Source organism: Cynara cardunculus, assembly GCF_001531365.2.
Source record: "Cynara cardunculus var. scolymus isolate 2C chromosome LG 17, CcrdV1, whole genome shotgun sequence".
Lineage (NCBI taxonomy): Eukaryota > Viridiplantae > Streptophyta > Magnoliopsida > Asterales > Asteraceae > Cynara > Cynara cardunculus.
In genome coordinates, this window is record NC_037544.1 from 7,923,307 (window position 1) to 7,929,306 (window position 6,000).

Sequence of the window (6,000 nt, forward strand, 5' to 3'; positions counted from 1 at the left end):
AAAAGGCCCATTTTACCCCTCTTTACTTTTTGCAGCTTGTCATGCCCTACCACTACAAACACAAATTCTAGTATGGAAAAACAACATTCAAAAGAAACTTGTACTTTATGCTTTCATGTTTGTACTTTTTGATCTTCAACTTTACAATTCACATTTTCAAACATTTTTTTGAACTACAAATATGGTGTTATATATATATATATATATATATATGATTGTTTGAATTTATATCAGAATATGTGATTTACTCTTTTCTGAATCAACAGTGTTTAAAAAGAATTAAAATTTTATCTGAATCATCATCATAATGGCATCATACAATCTTCACGACAAAAATTGTATCCTTTACAAAATGTTGGTGTGTAACGCATTCATGTTACTGATTAGTTTTAAAATAAGTTGTATTTTTTGTAACATTTCATATCTGCCAACAATTTTCATATCGGTCTTGTTGATTCTTAAGTCTCATATGGATAAAACTGTATATATGAATTATTTTGTTGGTGTAGATTGAGAAAGTTTTGGTTTGGGAATATTTTTTTCACAGGTGGAAAGATCGAGCGTGTTTTTTGACATGGAGAGACAAGTTCAGGGGAAAAACTGGTTTTCTACATAAAATTCTTTTCTAAAAACTTACTGAATAAGTCATTTTTTATATCATCAACACACTGTAAACAATCATGTATAATCCAATATGAACCAATCATTCAGGATAATTAATATGATTTCTGAAAATAAGTAGAAAGGTAAATTAGTAAAATTGTGTTGATTAGTCAATTTACTTTAATTAGTTTAATATTCCAATTTTGAATTTAATTAGTTGTCTCTCTCAGTCTCACAAATGGATCGACGAGTTCCTTCCTTCTCTAGTAACCTTCCTTCTCCCTCAACCCTGGCCACCACGTCCCCTCACTGTTCATCATATACCCTCCATCAAGCGTCGATTCCCAGAAAAATCGAACAACATGATTTTTTTTTTTAAACCTAGATCTGCATCGCACATAGATCTGGAAAACTTACAAGGTTTTCTTTCTTTTTCAGAAATCGATTGGGAACTAAGATTTTGTGTTCCTCGTAGTCACTGGAAAGTCATTCCTCTTTTTGTCCCCGTCCTGTCACCGATGAGGGGTTCGTTGTAGTTACATCACACTAAAACTACATATCTCTATCTCTATTGAAATCAGATCTGAAAACTATTATATGTATCAATGTGAGGATCGAAACGCTTCGATTAAATTTAGATTGTGGGTTTGGCTTTTGAATTTTGGGGTAATCGATTAAATTTAGATTGTGGGTTTGATTTTGATTTTAGGGTTTGGGTTGGTATCATAGTTGGTATGACAATGGTGTCATAATGGTACCTCAACGGGTATCACCTTGTGTATCTTTAGAGCCATCGATTAAATTTAGATTATGGGTTTGATTTTGTTTTTAAGGTTTGGATTGGTATCACAATGATATCACAATGGGTATCCCATTGTGTATTTTTGTGATTACTTGATACTCACATTGTGTATCTTTATGATTACTTGATATCGGCTGGAATAATGTTCACCAGAGGCCTAAGATCCGAGGTCGGAGAGAGGAGAGATGAATGTTTAAAAATACCTAAAATGTTCTCTAATTATAATTTTAACTCATATTACCAAAATTACTAATTTCCTAATTTATCCGTTGATTTGTGATTGAGATTGGCTCTCAAAATTAACACAAACTAATTAGTTCTTCCTTAAATGGACCCCCATATATATGTATATATGTATATATATATATATATAGAGAGAGAGAGAGAGAGAGAGATAATCAAATGAGAATCACACAAAAGTTGAGAATGATGAGAAACATTGATCATGTGTGTGAAACAATATATGTGAATGTACAGTGTTATTTTGTATCATCAAATAAAAATACATATTAAAAGTAATAATGTTATGAAACAATATTGTACATTCACATATACCGTTTCACAATATGAACGACACAAGAGAACTAGTTTTCATGGTTCTCAACATTTTTACAATTGCTATTTAATTATTCCCCATATATACAAATATATACATTTATACATAGGGTTGGGTTCCGTGATAAGGAAACTTACGGTGAGAAGTGTAAGAAGAGATCTCCACTCTTAGATCAAGCATAATTGAATGTCAACACTAATGAGGTACACTATTCACCAGATCAATTACCTTCAAAAATGCAAATCATGGGTGGACATGTGATTACAAGTTATCAAGAGTTCAAATATTCTTATGCTTTTCACCATATAGCTCCCCTTCTCACATGATCCTTTGCCTATACATACATATATATATATATAGAGAGAGAGAGAGAGAGACGAATGATCGTGTGAGAATATGAGTTAAAGTGAGAAGTATAAGAAGGAATTTGGATCCTTGATCACTTTTAATCATAAAACAACCCATAAATTGCATTTTAGAAGGGAATTGATCTAATGGTTCTCTTCGATTAGGATTAATCTAAGTGGAGATCTCTTCTTACTTTTCTCACCATAATTTTCATTTTCATCGGAACACAACTATATATAGATATATATATACACACACACACACAAGAGTATATGAAGGATTGTGTGATAATAAGAGTTAAAGGTGAGAAACATAAGAAATGATCTGGACTCTTGATCACTTTTAATCTCAGCCCCACCCATGAGTTGTACTTACCACGGGATTTGATATGTGGTGTATCTCGGTGCACCGCATTAATATTGATCGTCAATTATGATTGATCCAAGGATGAAGATCCCTTCTCACCATAACTTTCATCTTTACTAGAAACCAACCATATATATATATATATATACACACACACACACACATACATATATATATATATACATATAGACAAATGATCGTGTGAGAATTGGAGTTAAGATGAGAAGCGCAAAAAAACATGTGGACCTTTTATCACTTTTAATCTCACCCCCACCCATGAATTGTGCTTTACCACGGGAATTGATACGGTGTATCTCAATGTACCGCATTAATGTTAATCTTCAATTAGGATTGATCCAAAGGTGAGGATTTCTTATTACCCTTCTCACCTTAACTTTCATTTTCACCGGAACCCAACCATATATATATATATATATATATACACACACACACACGCATATAGACGAATGATCGTGTGAGAATAAGAGTTAACATGAGAAACATAAAAAGGGATTTGTACTTTTGATCACTTTTAATTTCACCCCCATGAATTGTGCTTACCACGGGAATGGTTCTAGAGTATCTTGGTGCACCGTATTAGTGTTGATCTTCAATTATGATTGATCCAACGATGAAGATCTATTCTTACACATTTTACTATAACTTTCATTCTCATAGAAACTCAAATCCATATATATATATATATATATATATATTTGCATGTGTGTGTGTACACATACAGGCGAAAGGTCATGTGAGAAGCAGAGTTAAGGTGAGAAACGTAAGAATGGATTTGGACACTTGATCACTTTTAATCTCAAACTCAACCATGAATTGCGCTTGATATGAGGATTGATCATGTGCATCTCGGTGTGAATTGCGCTTGATATGAGGATTGATCATGTGCATCTCGGTGTGAATTGCGCTTGATATGAGGATTGATCATGTGCATCTCGGTGCTTCTCATCCTAATGTGCATCCAAGGATGAAGATCACTTCTTACGTTTCACACTTTAACTCTCCTTCCCACCAAAACCCAACAACACACACACACACATATATATATATATAATATGTGTGTGTATGTGTGTGTGTGATGATCGTGTGAGAAGGAGAATTAAGGTGAGAAGCTAAGAAATGATTTGGATTCTTAATCATTTTTAATCTCAAATTTACCCATGAATCACGCTTGATGCATAGATTGATCTGATGCATCTCATTCTAATATACATCCAAATATAAAGACCTCTTCTTATGTTTCTCACCTTAAGACCAAAACCCAAGTTTAGATATTGTTATACATAAAATATGAGTGTTATAAAGTGAGAAATAAGCAGGTCAAATAAAAAAGGGGCCGTACCAAGAGCATGCACGCTCATGCACCCTTTCCCATGAAAAGTCATTCCCTTCCTTTTCTTTTCCCCTTTCCCACCCTTCATCATATAATCCCATTGCCAAGGTCAACATTTGACCTTATTACTTTTATTAATTGTCAATTATTATTATTAAATATTAAAATTATTAATTATTAATTAGTTTTAGTCGTAAACTATTTATTAACATTAAATTAATTATTTAGAATTATTATTAATTTATTTCTATATTAATATTAGGGCAAAATGCACAAAATAACAATCTACTTTCATAAATTTCTTTATTATAACATTGTACTTTCAGTTTTTCTTATTACAGCAATGTACTTTTAAACTATTTTTTATTAGGACATTGTACTTTAAAATTTTTACCAATTATAGCATTGGGTAACTTTTTGATTTAAATTTACCTATTATACTAGGTTTTCATGCCACCTCATTGTCCATATAAGTTGTCCACATGTACTATAGTGATGTGACTTTCTTATTACATCATTGTATTTTCAAAATTATTTTATTATAGCAACTAGTTCTTATCAAACACTGTATTTTTTATTTTAATATTTAGATATTTTATATGTTATTTAATAAATATATTAAATGAATTATAAAAATTATAAATTGTTCATTAATATATCAATATCAATAAAACTAGTAGAACACAACTTATCTCGATAACAACTTTAAAAAAATATGTGTTTTTTGAAAAAAGTAAAATAAGAATTGTTCTTTTTTTACCAAAAATATTATCTTTTAAATAATATATTATATTTTGAAAAACTTTTTACTTGACGTATAAATATATTAAATTAATTAGATTTTTTTGAATTATTTATTAATATAACAGTATTAAAAAATTGTAGATAACAATTTATTTCGTTAATATTTTAAAGAGAACTTTAAAAGATATGTATTTATTTGAACAACATAAAATTGGAAAATTTTCTTTTTTTACAATCAAAATATATCTCGAAAATAATGTTTCATATTTATTTAATAAATATTTTACTTTAAGAATATTTAATTTGAATGCAACTTAATAAGAAAAAGTAAAAAAAATTAACTTTTTTTTAGATCATAGCAATGAAAAATGAAAATCACTAATAATAATTTGAAATAAGTTTTTATTTTAATTTTAATTAAGTCATCAAAATGATGTGGCATCCATATCACCTCATTAAAGCCACACAAGCAAAAAAGTCAAAGGGTTAACCGGTTTAAAAGGTAACAGGTTACCCATTGCTATTATAGATAGATTTTTTAAAGTACAATGCCTTAATAAAAAATAATTTGAAAGTACATTGCTGTAATAAAGAAAAACAAAAGTAGAATGCTATAATAAGAAATTTTATGAAAGTAGATTGCTATATCATGCATTTAATCCTTAATATTATTATTGTTCAACGTATTTAATCGTAAAAATAAATAATAATTTTAATAATGTCTTTGTAAATTAATAGAAGTTAAAGCCATTAACAATAAAACTTTGATAAAAATATTTATAAAAGTATTTAATTTAATTTATTTATAAATTATTAATTAATTTTAAAATATGTAACATTGACCAACTTTATTTTATTTATATTATATATAATGGTTATTTAAATCAATATTTTCTAAATTTGTATTTGGTTATACAAAACCAAAATTTAAAATATTAGACTTGGGATCATGTGAGACCAAGGGTTTTTCGTGAGATCCGTAAGACCAATTCTCAACCCTTGGATTAGATCTACAATCTGAACATTCATAATCACAAAATTGCCACGAGACTTCTCAATAATCACAAAATTATCACCGTGCAACTTTAGACCATTAGATCATTAGCTTATAAAGTTGATCAATGAACAAAAATTGGTCTTACAGGTCTCACAAAAAACTTTTGGTCTCAAGTGAACCCAACCATATAATATTATATATATATATATATATATATACACACACACACAAAT